The following is a 22428-nucleotide window of genomic DNA, read 5'->3' as shown; positions in this document are numbered from 1 at the left end:
ATAATTTTTAACCCTACAACTGTTTACAACTTGCATAGTTCCCATTTCTGTATAGCTGTATATCTCAGATTCCTGTAAAGTTATTTATTTCATATTCTGTATAGTTTTTCATATTTATATCCTGTCCATATCCTGTACATAGCTTGTACTCACTACAGCCTGTACATACTTATAGTTATAGAATATTCACAACATACTTCATACCGTGTACATTATAACATAATAGACCCATTTCTGTAATATACTTACATATCTATATTATTGCTAATATATATTGTAATATATCTATATCACTAAGCACTTCTGGATGGATGCAAACTGCATTTCGTTGCCCTGTACTTGTGCATGTGCAATGACAATAAAGTTGAATTCTATTCTATTCTATTCTATTCTAAAGGAGGCTTTAAGCTCACAAAATGGGTTAGCAACAGAAGAGCAGTACTTGCTGCCATACCTCAACAGGAATGATCCAAGGAGGTTAAGGATTTGGATTTGGATAGTGACGTGTTACCGGTAGAGAGAGTACTGGGTGTACAGTGGTGCGTCCAGTCAGATGCATTTAAGTTTAAGATCACACTGAAAAACAAACCTCCCACAAGGAGAGGGATATTGTCCCTTGTGAGCTCAATCTACGATCCATTTGGGTTTTTGGCACCTGTGGTGCTGCCTGCTAAGTTGATCCTTCAGAAACTGTGCAGAAGTCATTGGGGTTGGGATGATGTGTTGCCAGTTACTGTTGAACAAGAATGGACAGTTTGGCTAAATGATCTTTGCCTTCTTGCAGATTTTAAGGTCGACCGGTGCCTTAAACCTTCTGATTTTGGAGACGTTGCTTCTGCTCAGTTACATCACTTCGCAGATGCAAGCGAGGAGGGTTATGGCACAGTCACTTATCTGCTGTTGCGCAGCACCCAGAATCAAGTGCATTGTGCGTTTATAATGGGTAAAGCAAGAGTGGCTCCATTGAAACAAACTTCCATTCCTCGCATGGAATTGACAGCTGCCTTAGTTGCGAGTAGAATGGATAAGATGTGGAAAAAAGAGCTGCAAATGCATTTGCAGGAGTCAGTATTCTGGACTGATAGTACCTCTGTGTTAAGGTATATCAGCAATGAAACCTCAAGGTTTAAAGTGTTTGTAGCAAACCGGGTGACCGAGATACTTAAAGTGTCCAAACCTTCTCAGTGGAAATATGTTATTACATCATGTAATCCTGCTGATCTAGCCTCTAGGGGAGTTAAGGTGCAAACCTTTTTGAAGGATGATTCTTGGTTGTCAGGGCCAAAGTTTCTTGCTGAACCAGAAATTAATTGGCCAGTGAACCTTGATTTTGGAAAGATCTCCATAAATGATCCAGAGATTAAAATGACCGTTTTAGTCAATGCATGGTTGCATGGGTTCTTAGATTCAAAGATTTGTTGCAGGAACTTAGTAAAAGGAGGAAACAGCTGGAAGAGAGCTTTGCGTCTAGCGTGACTAAGGGAAATCTTGAGGAAAAGCTTAAAAGAGAGTTGCAAACTGTCAAGGACCATGCTGCTAAAGGATTTCTCTCGGTAAAAGAACTTAACAGGGCTGAGAATGTAGTTCTTTGCTTTTGCCAACGGAGGAGATATACCGATGAGATCAGTAGATTGCAGAGGGGTGAAAGGGTGAAGAAGAGTAGCGAGCTCTATAGACTTAATCCTAAACTTGAGAATGGTGTGTTGAGAGTGGGAGGTAGGCTTAGTAGAGCAGCTATGCCTGAAGATGCAAGGCATCCCGCAATTATAGCCAGGGATCTGCTTATTTCTGACCTAATACTTCAACATGTACATCAGAAAATAGGGCATGGTGGACGTAACCACATGCTGTCCGAATTGCGGCAAAGGTATTGGGTGCGCTTCGTCGATTTATATCAAGGCGAGGTCAGGTATTGGAGATACGATCGGATAATGGTACAAACTTTGTGGGTGGTGAACGTGAGTTGAAAGAGGCAGTGGAAGGATGGAATCAGGCACAGATTCATGAGATGCTGCTGCAAAAGGGCATAAAGTGGATCTTTAATCATCCTCCTGCTGGTTCCCATCATGGCGGTGTTTGGGAACGTCTCATAAGGTCTGTCAGGAAGGTGTTAAATTCCATTTTGAAAGTGCAGAATTTGGACAAAGAAGGCCTTTGTACAGTTCTTTGTGAGGCAGAGGCTATTGTGAACAGTAGACCAATAACTAAAGCCTCTACTGATCCTAATGATTTGGAGGCCTTGACTCCTAACCATCTGTTGCTGCTTAAGACCAAGCCATTGATACCACCAGGAGTGTTTCAGAAGGGGGACGTGTATCGACGACGTCGATGGAGGCAAGTACAGTACATGTCTGACCTGTTCTGGAAGCGCTGGGTTAAGGAGTACCTGCCCCAGCTTCAAGAGCGTCAGAAGTGGCAGAGTCGGACGGAACTTCATTCCTGGGGATGTGGTTATCGTTGTCAATGATTCTGTGCCTCGTAACTCTTGGGTGACTGGAAGGACTGTGGAAGCAATTTCTGACAGTAAAGGATTGTACGTCGGGTTCGTGTTAAAACAAAGACTGGTTATTTGGACAGGCCAATCACTAAAGTGTGTCTTCTACAGGAAGCAGAAGAGTCATGAAAATTTACTTTTTTCAAATATTTATTTGCATCAATGTATATTTGTTTATTTTGAATTGAAATTGTATCTTTGAATGTTTGATAAAGGATAGATCATGTTTATCAATATGTCTCCTACCTGGTAAGTATGATGTAATTATTGCTCTAAAATAATTAGGGGCCGGTATGTAGGAGCCATATGAGTTGTTTCCGTCTGACTAAGTGGGTTGGTTTAAATGGACTCACTGTATTGGTGCATGGGTGTGGGGGGTGTCTCATGGGTGTGGTATAAGATAAATGTGGTTGCACTCACTTGTTCACAGCACCTGATGTGATGAGCAGAAGGTAGGGTGAGCACGAGGCAAAACGTTCTGTTGACCGCAACATACCGCAACATGATCGTAATATTATCGCAATATGAATGCAAATTGAACACAACGTGATTGCAATTGATAGCAGCTTGAATGATTGTGATATATTTGGACTGTAACTTGATGGTGTTTGTATATTTGTGCACTAATTGATGCCATAGACCAGTTTCTAATTTTGACATAGTAGCTAGTGCAGTTATTCGTAAGTTGCAGTTATTTGTTTGTGCAGTCTGTGCGTTTGTTTGATAGTTAATCCCATATGCTGATTTGTGGTTCGGACAGTTGCATGCGGAAATAAAGAAGCAAATGATACAGAAGTGTATTTTGTGCGTTAATTGTTGCGCGTCATCGGTGTCCTCGTGTTTAGCCTGCCGCGGCCATTGGTTGGAAGAGCCGCAACATAAACTATAAACTGGTAGAACGAAGATGTTTTTGTTTTTTTTAAACATCAGTTGGACAGATGGACAAACAGAAGCAGAGCAGAGGATTTGTTTGGGTAGAAGTGGAGGGCAAATGCCGTTTTGTTCATGCTTTGCCTGAAAAGTCTGCAGAAGTTTTAGTGTCTCATGAAGAATGTAAAGTTTTTCTTCAGCTCATTATCTCTGTAAATAAATAAGCTCCAAATGCAGAAAAAAAAATCCTCAAATTGCTCCTACTGTGGTGCTTAATGCTACAATTTATACTGGTATTTTTAACGGGATCAGAAATGATCAGCCTCTTTAGAGATGGTTTGGACACAGTGAGAGAGATATGTCAGACAAATGATGCTGAACACAGAGGATACCAAAGACAAAGTGCTTGACTGTGGTGAAGGAGGACATGCAGACTGAGGCAACATGTAAGCAGGTGCTTTCTGAAAAAAGTTCAGATGAAGGCTGACCTGAATGTGGACACAAACTCAATTTTTTCTTCTTTTTTTATGAAGTCAAAATTAGTAAGTCATTAATAACAAAAGTCAAAATTAGCTTTCACCAGAAAAATGCCAAACAGCAAATAGAATAATACTACACACACACACACACACACACACACACACACACACACACACACACACACACACACACACACACACACACTTACTTACTTTGTTTTCACTTTTTCTGAACTTTAAGTCTGAGTGTGAAGGACTCAAAGATCAGCTGGTACCTGCTGCAGTTCTGCTCCTCGCAGGTGAATGGTTCAGACTATTTCAGCAGCTTCCCATATATTTTAACACTTTAAATAATCCAACTCAAATGTTCAGCTTTCAGCATTTCCTCTGCATTTTCTTAGGAAATGTGTTCTCTGGTTTGTTTATTGTTTGTTTAACATCCTCTGGTTTTCCACCTATATGTTGGATCCTGTCACAGCTGTCACAGAGTGAGAGCGCTCAGCTTTGCAGTTTCTACATTTTCATCACTTCAAATGGTGACACATTTGAAATGTTGACAAAAGACTCAGTCTGTATCCTGGAGCCTGCATGAATGAAAGAATGGACACCAGAGCATAACAGCCACAGCATGAACTCAGGAGGGGTCAAAGGTTATCAACCATCGCTATGACAAGCAGTCGCTCATCTGAGTTTCTCAACATCTGAACATAAAGTGAAAATATTCTGATCATTTTCAGTGTTTCAACAATAACTTAATAACTTAACAACAAAAAATGCTTCTTTTTCTTTTACTTGGCCTCTGTGCATTTCATATATTCACATCTATTCATTTGGTGAGAAATATGACTTCATTACACCATTTGATTATTTTATGAATGCAGATACCATTTTTTTTAAATGTGTGAAAACCAGTGTTGGGTAAGTTACTTTAAAATAGTAACTTAGTTACATTACTAGTTACTTCTCTCAAAAGTAACTCAGTTACTTCAAGTTACTCGTTACTTTCAAAGTAACTAGTTACTAGGGAAAGTAACTTTGGTTTTACTCAGAATTCTCTTGCTAATGTGTTGCTTTCATAACTTTGCCAGTCTTCTAGCTTGCTTACTTGCCACAAGTGCACTGTGCCACCTACCAATAGAAAGGAAAAGATAATGTGCATATTTCCACAAGAGAAATCCCACGCCTGGACCGTCATTGACTGCTGCCATGATTCTAGCCTACGTCACAGCGTCATGTGCGCCTTTTACATCCAACACAAAAACTGCAGTCATGGTGCTTTCGATTGTACTCAGAACTCGGAAATTCTGCCTTCTGAATAGGAAGATGTTGGTAACACCAGACTGATGATGAGCTGCATACAGGGCTGGACTGGGACAGAAAATTGGCCAGGACATTTTGACTAGAGACCGGCCCACCATTATAGGAAAAATCATAAAGCCTTTGAATGAAAACAAACGCTGTTGTGACAGTGATGTACACTGTTTTGATGGTATATATGCATCAATCTATCAATCGTTTGTTGTAAGATTCAGATAATTATTTTTTAAAAGCTAGACATTTTAAATGAGAATAAGATAAAAGTATTTCTTTGTGCCCACCTCTCCCTGTTAATGCCCTACCTGGCCCCCCTGACAAAACTTTGCTAGACCCGCCCCTGCAGTTACCAGCTGTCAGCTACCTAAAAAAGGATCCTGGTGTTATTTGTCTCTCAGAAACAGTTCATAACTTCCCTTCAACTCATTCATGTCACCTAAAGGGTAAACCTGTTTCTCCATCACCTGTTCAGCTCTGATGATTCAGTAAGGACATCTCCTGGTTTCATCTTCATGTTTCCCTCTCACCAGATATACAAACCAACATCATGACCAGCAGCTTTTTTGAAGCTGTGGCTCCAGCAAACATCAGCTGATACTAGAAATTAATATTAAATTCTAACAACAGCTGATCAAACGTGCTGCTGTTGTTTAGCGCGACATCCGCTGGTTTCCTCTTTCGGCGCAAAGTGGGTGATAAACAAACAAGAGAGCCGATCAGCTGATCATTGATCAGTTTTCATGATTGAAGTAGAAACGGAAGAGGGAGAGGGGAGAATGAGAGAAGAAGAGGCAGCTGTGCAGCAAAGACAGAATAACTCCAGCTTTGTCTTTTTCATTGTAGCTGAATTACGGGACAAACTGTTCCTTTTCACCTCAATACGAAACGCGTAATATTTTCTCTGAATACCAGACGGGACGGTTGGCAACTCTAATAACTTATGAACAAAATAAAGTTCAACATCATTAACTTCATAGCACCCACCCAGCTGTATAGAAACTCCGTCATGCTAGCTAGCATGCAGTACGGAAAAAGTCAGAATAACGAAAATAAACCCCACCTAAACTTGGTTTATATCTGACCCAGAGAGACTGCAGGTCATAACTTCTTACCTGAAGTTCAGTTCACACTTGGGCCGGCGGCCGCCTCGGGTCTCTTTTCCTTCTGCGTCCCCTTTCTCCAGCCCGAGAACGTGTTGCTTTCTCCACCTGCTGGCCTCCACCACTTGCTAATGTTACTGAATCTGTGGAACCTCCACGATAGCCACCACACGAAGTAACGAGTAACGACCCTATCTAAATCCCAGTAACGACTAACGCGTTCCTGATTTTGGCATAATAGTTACCGTGCTCGTTACCACAATAATAACGTAGTTACTGTAACGCGTTACTTAATAACGCGTTAGTCCCAACACTGGTGAAAACACAGATGATCAACACTTTTCTCTTGGCTGCCAGATCTCATATACAGCACATAAATATGTTTCTCTCTCAGACTTGAATGAGCATGCCCAGCCATACAGAGGGGTCTCCTCTGGGGAGAGGGGAGAGGCCCACGAAGACATCAGTTCACACCCACAAGACGCAGGTCTCAGGCACTGCCAAGTCTGAGTCTAAAGAAAGCAGGGAACGCATCGACCCGAATAAATATTGCCCCCTGCACAAAAAGCCCCATCTTCTGAGGAAATGCAGAGGTTTCCGTGAGAAGAGCTTAGACGATCGCAAACAGCTTCTGAAAGAACACTACGTCTGCTTTCGCTGTTGCTCGTCAACAGAACATTTTGCAAAGAACTGCACAGCCGAGATAACATGTACTGAGTGTGGGAGCGCTGCTCACGCAACAGCTCTCCACCCCCACCCACCTACCTGGAAACCCAAGTCGTTCCCCTCCACCTCAGAGGATAGCGGGGAGGAGGACAAAGCGGATAACCAGGAGGTCAAGTCAACGTGCACACAGGTATGTGGGGAAGGTCTGAGTGCCAGAGCGTGTGCTAAGATCTGTCTCGTCAGGGTGTTCCCAAACAGACGCAGAGGGGAAGCCAAGAGAATGTACGCTATATTGGATGAGCAGAGTAATCGCTCTCTCGCGCGGTCAGAGTTCTTCGAAGCCTTCAAGATCTCTGGGCGCTCGTACTCATACACACTAAAGACCTGCGCGGGACGTACGGAGACATCGGGGAGGAGAGCCAGCGGCTACACCGTAGAGCCATTGGGTGAGAAATTGAGTATTTCTCTGCCTACACTCCTCGAGTGCAACCAAATCCCTAATGTCCGTGCGGAGATTCCCACCCCCGGTGCAGCCTACCATCATGCCCACCTAAAATGTATCACTGACAAGATACCACCTCCGGACCCAGACGCCAACTTCTCTTCTTTCTTCTTCATTCTTCTCTTACTGGGCAGAGATATCTTACGGGTCCACAAGGTCCGAGAGCAGATAAGTGGCCCAGGAGATGCCCCCTTTGCCCAAAGGCTCGACCTGGGGTGGGTCATTGTCGGGGATGTGTGCCTCGGAGGTGCTCACAGACCACTGGAGGTGAGAAGCTACAAAACAGCCGTTCTAGGAAACGGTCGTACAAGTCATTTCCAGCCATGTAACAACCAGATCAAAGTGACAGAGGCGTTTGGACAAGCACGTGACTATCAACATCATCCAGCGCTAACCTCGACGATGCTAATTGAAGACAATTTGGGGCAAACTGTCTTCGCTCGCACTCCCAACGACCACAAACTTGCTCCATCCATGGAAGATCTAGAGTTTCTGAGAATAATGGAAGTCGAGTGTTGCCAGGACAGCTCCAACAGTTGGGTCGCAACAGGAAACAGGCTCTCGAACGCCTCGTCTCACTTCGGCGCTCACTGGAAAAACGACCACGGATGAAAGCCGACTTCCTAGAGTTTATGGAGAAGATGCTCAAGAAGGCGCACGCAGAAGCTGCCCCTCCCCTGCAACCTGGTCAGGAGCGTTGGTACTTGCCCCTGTTCGGTGTGTATCACCCTCGGAAGCCGGACAAGATCCGTGTGGTCTTCGACAGCAGTGCATCCTATAAGGGAGTATCGCTCAACGATGTCTTATTCACTGGTCCCGATCTTAATAACAGCCTACTAGGTGTTCTTATGAGGTTTAGGAAGGAACAGGTTGCAATCACTGCTGACATAGAGCACATGTTCCACTGCTTCATCGTGAAAGAGGACCACTGGAATTTTCTCCGTTTCCTGTGGTATAGAGACAACGACCCTACCTCTGACATCGTGGATTACAGGATGCGAGTTCATCTTTTTGGTAACAGCCCCTCGCCCGCCGTCGCAGTCTATTGCTTGCGGCGGGTGGCTAAGGCAGCAGAGGCCGACTAAGGCAGCAGAGGCCGACTACGGCAGCGATGCCAGGAGATTAATCGACCGCGATTTCTATGTCGACGATGCCTTAAAGTCCTTCAGCACAGAAGAAGAAGGCATCGTAGTTCTCCAACGAGCGCAGAAGATGCTTGCGGCTTCCAACCTCAGGCGGCACAAGGTTGCATCAAATCGCTCTGCGGTCATCAGAGCATCCCCCCCCCCCCCCAGGATCACTCTCAGGATTTCAACGTTCTGGAACATGCGCACGGACACCTTCACGTTCCAGATCGAGATCGATCAGAAGCCGTTCACCCGCAGAGGGGTACTCTCGACCGTGAACAGCCTATACGACCCCCTAGGGTTCCTCGCACCTATCACAGTCGACGGAAGATTGATACTCAGAGAACTCACCCTGCAAGCGGAGGATTGGGACGCACCCCTTCCCAAAGACATGGAGGTCGAGTGGATTAGATGGAAACAGTCTCTCCAAGACCTGGAGGGGCTCCAAATACCACGCCCGTATACGTCCCTCTCCACCACAGGTGCCCTAAGGAGAGAACTCTGTGTCTTCGCCGACGCATCGGTCAAAGCAATAGCAGCCGTAGCCTACATCAGGGTAACTAGCAACCAGGGACAGACTGAGATTGGCTTTGTCTTTGGAAAGGCAAAGTTGGCTCCCCAACCTGGCTTAACTATCCCTAGACTTGAAATTTGCGCTGCCATGCTCGCTGTAGAGATCGCCGAGATGATAGTTGCAGAGATGGACACAACGTTTGACAACATCACCTACTACACAGATAGCAAAGTTATACTGGGGTACATCTACAACCAGTCAAGGAGATTTTATGTACACAACAGGGTCCAACGAATCCTACAGTCACCTTGTCCCGGCCAGTGGAAGTACGTCCCAACACATCTCAACCCAGCTGACGTTGGGTCAAGAACTGTAGCATCAGCCCTGCTCAGCAGCACACCATGGCTCAAAGGACCAGCCTTTCTCTGCGACGCATCAGGGCATCCATCCGAGCTTCAAGAGACGTACAATCTTGTCAACCCCGACATCGATGCCAAAGTGCGTCCACAGGTGACGACGAAACTCACCCATGTCGCCAAAGGTGTGGTACGCCCTCAACGCTTTGAACGCTTCTCCAAGTTCAGCGCACTCCGTGCAGCCATCGCACATTTGATCCACGTAGCTAGCTCCTTCGCTCGCTTGACGCAGAGCGAATGTCGAGGTTGGCACATTTGTCGTCCTACAGAAGAGGAGCTGCTGAGAGCCGAAGTGTGCATTGTAAAGAGTGTCCAGGGTGAATGCTATAAATGGTAAATAAAATGGTAAATGGCCTGTATTTGTATAGCGCTTTACTAGTCCCTTAGGACCCCAAAGCGCTTGACATATCCAGTCATCCACCCATTCACACACACATTCACACACTGGTGATGGCAAGCTACATTGTAGCCACAGCCACCCTGGGGCGCACTGACAGAGGCGAACAGTTTCTTCCCCTCTGCTGTTGGACACATGAACAATAAACGTACGACTGTTCCCACCCCTAACACATGACCCTACGCTGTGTTCACTGCATCATTCCATGTTTGGCACTGATCACCACCTGCACTCATGTATATACAGTGGGGCAAAAAAGTATTTAGTCAGCCACCGATTGTGCAATTTCCCCCACCTAAAATGATGACAGAGGTCAGTAATTTGCACCAGAGGTACACTTCAACTGTGAGAGACAGAATGTGAAAAAAAAATCCATGAATTCACATGGTAGGATTTGTAAAGAATTTATTCGTAAATCAGGGTGGAAAATAAGTATTTGGTCACCTCAAACATGGAAAATCTTCTGTAAGACGCTTTTCTGTCCCCCACTCGTTACCTGTATGAATGGCACCTGTTTGAACTCATCATCTGTATAAAAGACACCTGTCCACAGCCTCAAACAGTCAGACTCCAAACTCCGCCATGGCCAAGACCAAAGAGCTTTCGAAGGACACCAGGAAAAGTATTGTAGACCTGCACCAGACTGGGAAAAGTGAATCTACAATAGGCAAGCAGCTTGGTGTGAAAAAATCAAATGTGGGAGCAATCATCAGAAAATGGAAGACATACAAGACCACTGATAATCTCCCACGATCTGGGGCTCCACGCAAGATCTCATCCCGTGGGGTCAAAATGATCATGAGAACGGTGAGCAAAGATCCCAGAACCACACAGGGGGACCTGGTGAATGACCTGCAGAGAGCTGGGACCAAAGTAACAAAGGTCACCATCAGTAACACACTACAACGGCAGGGAATCAAATCCCGCAGTGCCAGACGTGTTCCGCTGCTGAAGCCAGTGCATGTCCAGGCCCGTCTGAAGTTTGCCAGAGAGCACATGGATGATACAGCAGAGGATTGGGAGAATGTCATGTGGTCAGATGAAACCAAAGTAGAACTTTTTGGTATAAACTCAACTCGTCGTGTTTGGAGGACGAAGAATACTGAGTTGCATCCCAAGAACACCATACCTACTGTGAAGCATGGGGGTGGAAACATCATGCTATGGGGCTGTTTTTCTGCCAAGGGGACAGGACGACTGATCCGTGTTAAGGACAGAATGAATGGGGCCATGTATCGTGAGATTTTGAGCCAAAACCTCCTTCCATCAGTGAGAACTTTGAAGATGAAACGAGGCTGGGTCTTCCAACATGACAATGATCCAAAACACACCGCCCGGGCAACAAAGAAGTGGCTCCGTAAGAAGCATTTGAAAGTCCTGGAGTGGCCTAGCCAGTCTCCAGACCTCAACCCCATAGAAAATCTGTGGCGGGAGTTGAAAGTCCGTGTTGCTCGGCGACAGCCCCAAAACATCACTGCTCTCCAGAAGATCTGCATGGAGGAATGGGCCAAAATACCAGCTACTGTGTGTGCAAACCTGGTAAAGACCTATAGTAAACGTTTGACCTCTGTTATTGCCAACAAAGGTTATGTTACAAAGTATTGAGTTGTATTTTTGTTATTGACCAAATACTTATTTTCCACCCTGATTTACGAATAAATTCTTTACAAATCCTACCATGTGGATTCATGGATTTTTTTTTCACATTCTGTCTCTCACAGTTGAAGTGTACCTCTGGTGCAAATTACTGACCTCTGTCATCATTTTAGGTGGGGGAACTTGCACAATCGGTAGCTGACTAAATACTTTTTTGCCCCACTGTATATACATGAGTGCAGGTGGTGATCAGTGCCAAACATGGAATGATGCAGTGAACACAGCGTAGGGTCATGTGTTAGGGGTGGGAACAGTCGTACATTTATTGTTCATGTGTCCAACAGCAGAGGGGAAGAAACTGTTCTTATGGCGAGAGGTTCTGGTGCAAATGGACCGGAGCCTCCTGCCTGAGGGGAGCAGGTCAAACAGACTGTATCCAGGGTGAGAAGGGTCAGCTGAGATCCGAGCTGCACGCCGCAGTGTCCTGGAGGTGTACAGGTCCTGCAAAGATGGGAGTCTGCAGCCAATCACCTTCTCAGCAGAGCGCACAACACGCTGCAGTCTCTGTTTGTCCCTGATAGTGGCTCCAGCGTACCAAACGGTGATGGAGGAGGTGAGGATGTACTCGATGATTGCAGTGTAGAATTGCATCATCGTCCGTGTTGGCAGGTTGAATTTCTTCAGCTGCCTCAGGAAGTACATCCTCTGCTGGGCTTTCTTGATGACGGAGGTGATGGTGGGCTCCCACTTCAGGTCCTGGGTGATGGTGGTACCCAGGAAGCGGAATGAGTCCACAGAGGTGATGGGGATGTCAGTCAGGATGATGGGGGGGAGTGGGGCTGTGTGCTTCCTGAAGTCCACAATAACAGTCCACAACAGATGGCAGCCCTGCCGGTAGAACGGCTACAAGTAGCACCTCCCTTCACCTACGTAGGTGTCGATGTCTTTGGACCATGGGACGTCATTTCACGCCGCACAAGAGGAGGAGTCTCGAACTCCAAGCGATGGGCGGTGATGTTCTCGTGTATGTGTTCCGGGGCAGTGCACATTGAGGTGATCGAAGCCATGAGTGCTAGCAGCTTTATTAACGCCTTAAGGGAGATTCTTTGCGGTCAGGGGCCCCGCGAAGCAGATACGCTCGGACTGTGGAACTAACTTCGTCGGCGCCTCCCGTGAGCTGGGGATGGACAAGGAAGGCCCAGGGTTTGACAGGGTGGAGAAGTACCTCAGCAAACAGAGCTGCACTTGGGTGTTTAACCCACCCCATGCATCTCATATGGGCGGCGCATGGGAGAGGATGATCGGCATCGCTCGCCGTATCCTGGACTGCATGCTGCTCGAACAGAGAAAGTCTCGCCTGACACACGAGGTTCTGACCACGCTTATGGCCGAGGTAGCTGCAATTATGAACGCAAGGCCGATCATCCCAGTGTCATCCGACCCGGAGTCGCCCTGCATCCTCACACCGGCAATGCTCCTCACTTTTAAAACAGGTTCCACGCCCCCTTTGCCGTCAGGCAAGTTCAAGGAAGCAGATCTTTTCAGAGAGGAGTGGAAACAAGTTCAGGGCTTAGCAGACATGTTTTGGAACAGATGGAGGCGTGAATATCTCAAAACACTGCAACTTCGGCACAAGTGGCAAGGGAAACAGCCGAATCTTCAAGAAGGGGACGTAGTTCTCTTAAAGGATAATCAGGCAAAGAGAAATGAGTGGCCCATGGGCATCATCACCAAAACCTTTCCAGGGAAGGACGGATTGGTCCGGAGAGTCGAAGTGGAGGTCGTCAAGGATGGAAATAGAAGAGGATTCTCTCGTCCCATTACAGAAGTAGTAATGCTTCTTTCTCCAAAGTCCGATTCTGCCAATGGATGTGGGCTCTTTAAAGATCCCAAGCGGGGAGTGTTATGCCTCCAGAAATACGTTCTTATGTGCTCTCTTTATCTCGTTATCGCAGCTTAGAGCGACTTGTGTATTTTCGTAACCATGACAACATGAGAGCAGTGTGGCTCTGGATATTGGTGTGTGGGCTCACGCAGTCGTTAGCTCCACCGTTACAGGTTTAATCCTTTTCCCTCCGCTAAGGCATAGTCTGTGAGTATAATTCATTTTGTACAATTAAGCGGTGAAGCGTTTTGAACTGTTGTCTTTATTGTGTCTCATATAAGCTGTGAGGGCTAGGCTGTCAAGCTGTGATAATTAGCCAGATGCTTTGAGCTTATTGCATCTATAATACATTTCATATATTTCATTGTATTGTGTTTACAGTTTCACAAAAGTGCCCAGTAAAAAAACTCCTGGAGTTCAACCGTCTGCGTCCTGGAGATTTTCTTGGGAGTGTTTAAGCTGAATGGAAACTTAGCCCATTACATAGACTGTTCAGTGAAAGTTTCTGAAACCAGATGAACTTACTTCAGCAGTTTGAGAAAACAAATCCCTTTACAGGTGCTGATAAGGCCAAGGGCACAAAACAGCATAACCATTGATCCGTTGAAGTGTGGTAGGATCCGTTTGTAACTTCCTCCCTCTTCCTTGGAATGCATAAAGGAGCAGGAGCACAACTTCTGTGGCAGCGCTGACAAGACTGAACTGTGATGTTTGATGTGTGTTGGCGCAGTAATAAATAGCTTGATCACAGCTCTTTCTGTGTTGCAGACTTTATTTTAAAAATTCCACAACACCTCCCACCCTCCCACTGTGAACATTATTGAATATTCAGAAGACATTTGTTTAAATAGTTCTACAAATCTGAGCTGTTGGTGTGTCCTTGGATTGTGTGGTAATAATATTAGAGCCTGCAATCTTTCTTACTGAATCTCTACTATGAGTCATGTTACCTGAGATTAATTCTATGTTTACCTGTCAGCCTGGACGAATGTGCTGTGTGAAGGAAATAAATTAAATCAGATCTGAACTGCGTACATTTAAGGAACCTGTTCATATTTAATTGAAATATGAAGCAGTGTGTTTTTTTTTTTTTGATTGCTGATTCCAAGAGAGTCTTTGTGGAAATCCTGTTTGGCTTTTTGTTATTTTAATTCTCTTCTGTTTTCCAGAACAGTTCTCCACAGTCGCTGTCCACATGGGTCAGTGGGACCAAGAAGCACTCTGCTAATGTGTGGACTCTGCCCAGCAACATCCAGCAGGACCCAGACAGCGTTTTCTATCTCCCAGCTGGAGTTTTTGTTGGTCTGTGACTGGCGAGTCAGATTTTTGTTGAGCTTCACACTTGCAGTGGTAAGTCAGTTTGCAGAGATCCCTCCCACCCTGGCTTTTATGTCCTAGATTTCTTATCTGAAACAGTAATATTTCAGTGACTGCTGCTTGTACCACAGGTTAATACACGCTACTGATCCCTGATGGGAGAATCATCAATTTTGGCAACAAAGAAGCCTGGTGGATGTTTGTTTACAGTCTGATGATTCAAAGTTTGCCTCCTCATTATTATTCATACCCAGTAATGTGAAGTATGCTCATATCTACTATAACTGAACCAACCTGGTGCTCTTCATTTATGGAGGCTGTTGAGTCTGAATGTTGGATGTTGTGTATCTTGTGTTCTCTGGGCTTTGTTGTCCTCAGTCTTTTTGCAGGATCGGAAAACAAAACCAGGAGGCGCGTAAATGTTTCTTCTCCATGATGTTTCTTCAAATGTTTCTTCTGGATGATGATAAGACTGTGACACGGGATGCCAACTTTGGTCTTGTGATGAAGCAAAGCTCAGGAAGAAGTGGGATTAAATGGTACCCACATGTGTGCTGCTGAGAAGGATGTACAGGGGCACCTGCAGCCAAATCCAAGCCTCAGGTTAGTTGTAGTTGCAGAACGCTATAGGACTGAGACAGCTGAGGCATCAAATGTTTGATTAAACGGATGAAAAAGAGAAGTTTCTTCCCCATAATTATCACTTCTTAAAATCTGTAGCAACTTCAAGTCTGTCAGCGTGCTGAGCATGCTCAGAATGTGACAATATATTTTTGTTCAATATTTAATTTCTTTCAGTTGCAATTGTTAAATGAAAAAAATAAATATATATATTCTTATAATTTAGCAAACTAATTTATCAAAAAAAATATACATATATCTGTATTAGATTTAATAAATTAATTTGACACCTGTATTGAAAATACCATATTGTATTCATACAGAATCAGTTTGGTATCATTGTTTGTCTGTTCACTGATTGTTGAAGCTAAGAGCTACTTTGATCTGTTAAGATCTAAAGTATCCAAAGTTGAGCTCTGATGTTTCTTCACCCCTGTGTGTGATATGTGATTCCTACATGCTGGCAGAGCAGAGCAGCAGTTTGTGCTCACAGATGGTGACGGTGTGGAGAGACGGTGGTGTTTCCTCAGAAGAACCAGCAGAGTCACTTGCTGACTGATGTTCGTCTGCACTGCACAGAGGAAATCAACTGACCGAGGTTTGTCCAGTGACGTGTTATGAATGTATATTTGTTTTATGCTTACAGTTATGTTTTTCTTCACAGAGGCTCTGCAGAGGTTAGACAAAGCAGAGAAAACACGTGCTTTACATTTTACTGTGATTTATTGAGATATTTGTTGCCTGATGTTCAGCAGCAATGGAGAAACAGAATCAAAGGGAGATGTTTTTGTAATGATGTAAGTAAATCTTCAATATTATTTATTTGCTTGGTTATATTAGGAGTGTTTCTGAGTGAGGGGGGAGGAGTCATCATCCTTTTTTTTTTTTTTTTTTTTTTTTTTAAATGACATCAGAAACAGCAGTATGCGACATTACGTGATGGCAGAGCTTCAGTTCATCCTTTGTCATTTTTTTTTTTTTTTTAATAAATAGGACAGGGGGAATGAATGAGAGAAAGAGGGGGAGAGAAAGAAAGAAAACCAAAGGGGAGAAGAGACGGTGAGAAGGGGGGGAAGAGAGAGAAAAAAAAAAAAAAAAAGAACTCCTGGGTCACCTGTATGGAGAAAAAAAAAAACAAACAAAAAAAACAAACAGAGGAGACAGCAAACAACAAAGAGCAACATAATAATAGAGAAAACAAAGCACCATCACAATAAACTAGCTAGCCATAGATATCAATATTTACTAAATAATAAACGATATTGTGCAGCACGCAAGATAGACAGCGCACAGTGTGCTTTGAGGTAGCAGCCAAGAAAGCTTTAGTCCGCGTCTGTGAATACCCATGTGTGCATACCTGTGTGGATCAGCATGCTTGCATTCCAAAGGTTTCTCCATGTAATGATCTGCTAGGGAGTGTGGGGGGGCCACAGCCCCGTCCTCCAGGGTGTGAAGCGGGTATGGAGGAGATCAAAACTCCAGACATCCAGAGGCCCCCAGAACACAAGAGACCATGGAAGACCAACAGAGGGGCAGCCGCGCCACTGTTCCAGTAAGAGCTGAGGAGAGTCCCAGATGAGGGCTCGCCCAGCAGCCGCGGAGCAGAAGTCAGGGGGAGTTGCAGTGACGCGCCCGTGAGCTCCGCCGGCCCCCAGCTGCGCCTGAGTGACCGAGCCCCAGGCCGAGAGGCCGGGGGCACCCCACCTCCAAAGGGGCCCGAGCGAGCCCCAGGCCCCAGGCCCCGACAAGCGGCCGCCAAGGAGTGAGCCGGTGTGTACCCGGACGCCCACCCCCAGACACAAAGAACCACCAACACACCGACACCTGAGGGAGTTGGCCACCGGCAGGGGAAGTGGTGGTGGGTGGAGATAGGCCTCCAAACCTTGGAGGGCCTGAGGTGTCCCCAGAGAGGTGGCGTCTGATACCCAACCTGACATATAGACACAGACATACAGGCACACACAGACACAAACATCCATTCCCACCCTCATGCTCTCATATGCACTCACTCCACACTCAACCAACGTGGAGACAGACATAAAGAGACGCTGTACACACAATCACACTCCCCAAGCGTACTCTACAAACCGGGTCTAGGTACCCTTGTCCCTGGAGGGGGGAATTGCACCCAGACCCAGGTGGTGTTACCCTTTTCCCTGCGGTGGGGAGAGGCAGACCACCCCGACTCCGCAGCAGCAGGGAGGCCCCACACCCCAGACCGCAGTCGGACGGCCAACTCCTCCTACTAGCCCTCCCGCTCCAGCAGGCCGCAGAGAATGGGGGTGGGAGAAGACTCCAAACCTCCCTCCACCCGCTCATTGTAGTGTTGATGCATATGTGTTCTAAGGTGCAATTAAAACCCAGGAGGGCATGGAGCTACCTGCCATGGAGCAGCAGGTAAGCGCATAGTCCCTCCTGCTAGCCCTCAATGACTAAGTGTATTTAAAATTGAGAGGTGGGCAACGACGTCAGGGGTGAGGTATACACCCTGATGGTAAATTGGACTCCGTGATTGTGCCCACCCCCAAGATCCTATATGTATGTGTAATGAGAGTGTGAATAATGTGAATGTCTAAGTTGTGGGATAAAATTGAGGCAGAGGCAGCCAGAAGGGGACAGGGGGGGAGTAGCCTCCTCTGCACCCTGGTGACATACCCCCACTCCAAGGCCCTGCATGTGTGGGTGGTTGTGGAGGAGCGGGAAGAGGGAGGCAGCTGGAGATGGGGAGGGAAGGAAGGGAGGGGCAGGTAACCCCTCCCTGGGGCCAGCTCCCCCGCTGACCCCAGTAGGCACTCCCACCCTCCGCGACCCACCAGGGAAGGGGGGCCCAGGCCCATCAGACCGGGGCCCAGTGCAGTAGCGCCCTCCGGCTCCACAGAGCCCTGGACAGTCCACCCAACCCCACCACAGAGAAAACTGCACCCACCCCACCATCCACACATCTTCCAGACTACATAAGACGGTAAACGCCCAGGCTGAGATCTTCCTCCACCTCTCCTGTATCTCCCCCTCCCGCAGAGAGTTCCTGAAGAGAAGAAAGCTCCTGCAAGATGTGACCATCCCCCCCACCAGATGAAGAGCCCCCCAGGCGGCTCGACGCACCGGCGGCACCCTGCTCCAGGGCCGGGCCCCCATGCACCCACCCGCCCACAACCCCGGCAACACACCAACCAGGACCCAAGCCCCCGAGGCCCGGCTCCCAGCCCAGAGACGGAGCGCCCCCAGAACCTCACGCCCATCCCGGACCCACCCAGGGGCAGCCAGGTTGCCAGGTCAGTAACCCACGTCCGTCAGCACAGACCCTCCCCTAGCCCCGCTGCACGCAGCCGCGAGGAAACAGTCACCTGAGAGCCAACAGAGCCCCCAACCGGACGTGACCGCTACCCCGGGTTGAGCCCCCCAAGGAAGATGCCTCCGGGGAACCCCCCGACGCCCTAAGCCTGTCCCTACCCCCTCACCAATCACAACAGTGAAGGCGGGACCAAACTATGACCCCCCACCCCCACTAGGTGATGGAGCTGATAAAAGGGGCCCAGAGCAATTGATCTAATGTGGTGGCAGAGGCTGTGTCAAGACTAATGTAATCTAATAGATAATTTCTATATTGGTTAGAATTAAGATTATTTTTATTTTTCCAGTTCATGAGGACTGTTTTCTTGGCTATGCATAGGGCAGTGAAGATCATATGGGCTATATTCTTTTCTGAAGTGACATTATCTAAGCTGCCCAACAAACACACTAAGGGGGAGGTTGGAATGTTACATTTCAGACACTTTGATAAGTCTTCACATATCTCGCGCCAAAACTTTTGCACTGGTGGAGAGAACCAAAGAGCGTGGATGTAATTGTCTGGTGTATTGCCTTGACAGTGTGAGCAGTTGTTGGAAGATGTAAAGCCCATCTTGAACATCCGATGACCTGTATAGTGCACTCTATGAAGTATTTTGTATTGTATTAATTGCAGACTGGGATTTTTAATTAATTTGAAAGTTTTTAAGCAAATCTGAGACCAGAAGTTTTGGTCTAGGTTGACTGATAAATCTGCTTCCCACTTTGCAGTAGGAAGGGATATTGATTCATCTAATTTAGAAAGTGTTCTGTATATTTTAGATAATAATTTGGGGGATTTAAGAGTAAAAAAATGTGCCGCACTTAGTGGTGTTTGTAATTCAACTTGACTGAGGTTAAATTTCTTTTTTACTATGGATTTAATTTGTTGATATTCTAAAAACCTTGTCTTGTTGATCCCATATTGTTCAACTAGTCTGTCAAATGGAATAAATTCTGTTCCCTCTAATATATGTTCTAAGTATTTAATTCCTTTACAACTCCATTCTGGGAAATTAATCATATTATTGTTTTGTAATATGTCAGGGTTATTCCAGATAGGTGTACGTTTGCATGGGATTAATGAAGACTCCGTTATTTTTAGAAACTCCCACCATGCTGTTAGAGAAAAGCTGATGTTGATACTTTTAAAGCATTCATGTCTTTTGATGTTTGAGCTAATAAATGGTAGGTCTGAAATCTCTAGATCCTTGCATAGTGCCTGTTCAACATCTAGCCAGGGCTCAACTAAGAAGGAATCTGAAACTCTTGAAAACCAGTTTATTAAAGTAATTACCTCAGAGAGGTTGGTTTGTGTGTTTTGCAGAAAAAGCAACACATCATCCGCATAGAGACTGATTTTATGTTCTATGTTCTTACATGTTATGCCCTTAATTGTTGTAGCCTGTCTAAATGCTGCTGCTAGAGGTTCGATAAAAATTGCAAAAAGTGAAGGGGAGAGTGGGCATCCCTGTCTGGTGCCCCTCAGGAGACAGAAGCTGGAGGATGTCTGGTCATTTGTTCTGATACGAGCCGTTGGGGAATTGTATAATATTCTTATCCAGTTTATGAAAGAGTTTCCAAAACCAAATTTGTGTAAAGTTGCGAATAAAAATTTCCAATTAACTCTGTCAAATGCTTTTTCTGCATCTAGAGATAATATTATGGTTTCGATGTTTTTATCGTATGAGTAGTCTATTAAATTAAGTAATCTACGAGTGTTTGTTGAGGAGTGCCGACCTTTTATGAAACCAGTTTGGTCAGGATGAATTAAGAGGGGGGTCATTTTCTCTAATCTCTTTGAGAGAGCTTTGCAGATTATTTTAAGGTCTACATTTAAAAGAGAAATTGGACGATAGCTTGAGGGAAATAAAGGGTCTTTGCCTGGTTTTAGCAGGAGACTAATGTTGGCAGAATTCATATTTGGTGGTAGTCTGCCCTTTTCCTCGATTTCCTGCAACATGCTGTGGAATACTGGTGCCAAAATTGTCCAGAATTCTTTGTAGAATTCTGCAGGGAAGCCGTCTGGACCTGGAGCCTTATTATTGGGCATACTTATCAGGGCTTCCTGGAGTTCACTTGGCGTCAGTGGCGAATCCAGTTCCATTGCTTGACTGTCTAGTAATTTTGGAAGAGTTACGTTGTCAAGAAACAGATCAATTTCATTTTTAGATGGGTTTATTTGTGGTGAGTATAAAGTTTCATAGAAATCCCTAAAAATTTTGTTTATTCTTCCAGGATCATATATTGTGTTCCCCGATAAATCTTTAGCAGCACATATAGTTATTTTTTCTTTATTTATTTTTAGCTGGTTAGCTAGAAATCGACCTGATTTGTTACTGTGTTCAAAATTCTGCAAGCGAAGTCTTTGTATAAGGAATTGTGTTTTTTTTGAGGAGTCATCATCCAGGTAAAGTGACGTGGATCAGTGGATACACTTGTCTCCCCTTTAAAAGAGTCGATCCAAGTCATCCTTAAATGTTAGTGCTTTCAAATACACAAACATTTTCAAAGGACAAAAATGAACATCCAACTTTGACTGTAATACAAAATAAATCTTTGCATGTGTGTTTTCAAACTCTCAGATGGGCAGCATATCAGTCTTGGACTGTTTAACCTGCCGGAGCAGCACTGAATGACCACCACACATGAGCATGTTCCTGCAACATTCAGCATCTGATCCTTCATCTGTGTGCTTCTGCTTTTGGTAAGTAGAGTTACCCAACTCCAGTAACTCTAAACACATGCCATCCATTTCTGACGGCCTGGTTACTTCCTGTCAGTTACTTTAGAAACCATGTGGTCACCTGACCTAACACTGTTTCTTCTTCTTCCCCTTAATGTTCAAGTGTCACATGTCAAACAGCTGGAGAGGAAACTACACCAGTGTACTGAGATGTTTCACCAACACGTGCCAGATGCTGTTCCTTCATGGTGACATCACCAGAGACAGCCCCGCCCACCTCAGGACCTCGCCATTGATCATGATGATTATAATGATGACAGCGAGCGGAACTAAGACTGTAAAAATCCACGACCAGAATGTTTCTTTCTAATTATTAATGAATACTGAGAGCCTCTTTCTGTGTTTTGTCTGTTTTGGGTTTTTTTTTTTTTTTACCTCATTTGTTACTAACAAAGTTCACAAACTCACACAGTTTACATTCTGTATGTTTCCATCTTTACCAGCCACACTCTAACTGCATTTAAGAAAATAATCCTTAGAAATCGTCGTTTTTCTCTTTTGTAATTGATGATAATTCAGTGAATATACTGCGCTGCTTCCTTTTATTGCGTCACACATTGCTTTAAGTTTTTCAGTGTCCAGTTATTTTTTACTGCTGTTTGAATTCTCTGAATGTTTGACCCTGTAGACTGTTTGATGGACTGCTTGTCTTCCTGTTTGTTACCGCCGCCTGTTTTTTAATAAAGATTTGGATTTCTGACTTCACCACAGCCTCTGCGTGTCCTCCCTTTGTGTCCTCTTCCTCTGTGAATGTGTTGCATGTGTCACAGATTCATTTTATTAACAGCTTTCCCACAGTGAGTTGCATCAGCGTTCATTCACAGCACATTTCAGAAGGATTCAGATTAATACAGTGATCTTACAGTCAGAATGATCCTGACAGAGTGCCACTGTAAATGATCTTTCATCAGGTAAATTTAAAGTTCAGTATTTCAAAGCAGGAGTTATGAAGACTCATACTGGCATTAGGACTAATAATATGTACTTACAAAGTCAAAGTTTTTTAATTATGCTAGAATATTGGAAGACAATCAACTTTTAGTGTTTTCCGCATATT

General features: G+C 45.1%; 2 long non-coding RNA genes across 3 annotated transcripts; both read left to right on the top strand.

Annotated features, from left to right (window-relative positions):
- The first annotated feature begins 14909 nt into the window (after positions 1 to 14909).
- Positions 14910 to 16165, top strand: LOC147334958 (uncharacterized). 2 transcript variants are annotated; one of them, XR_015128512.1, is made up of 3 exons: positions 14910 to 15280; positions 15776 to 15896; positions 16139 to 16165. It is a non-coding gene; the product is annotated as an uncharacterized LOC147334958 (long non-coding RNA). The 2 variants fall into 2 exon arrangements; XR_015128513.1 differs by having other exon boundaries at positions 15766 to 15896.
- A 5043-nt stretch (positions 16166 to 21208) lies between these two features.
- LOC147334957 (uncharacterized) lies at positions 21209 to 22076 on the top strand. Its single transcript, XR_015128508.1, has 2 exons — positions 21209 to 21332; positions 21475 to 22076. It is a non-coding gene; the product is annotated as an uncharacterized LOC147334957 (long non-coding RNA).
- Positions 22077 to 22428: the final 352 nt, after the last annotated feature.

The sequence above is a fragment of the Aulonocara sp. 'chitande type north' Nkhata Bay genome, linkage group LG3 (assembly GCF_057382095.1).
Source record: "Aulonocara sp. 'chitande type north' Nkhata Bay isolate Kocher_YH1m ecotype deep benthic linkage group LG3, A_spYH_male_GT1.1, whole genome shotgun sequence".
Lineage (NCBI taxonomy): Eukaryota > Metazoa > Chordata > Actinopteri > Cichliformes > Cichlidae > Aulonocara > Aulonocara sp. 'chitande type north' Nkhata Bay.
The sequence above is the reverse complement of the archived record's forward strand: the minus strand, read 5'-3'. Positions and strand labels throughout refer to the sequence as shown.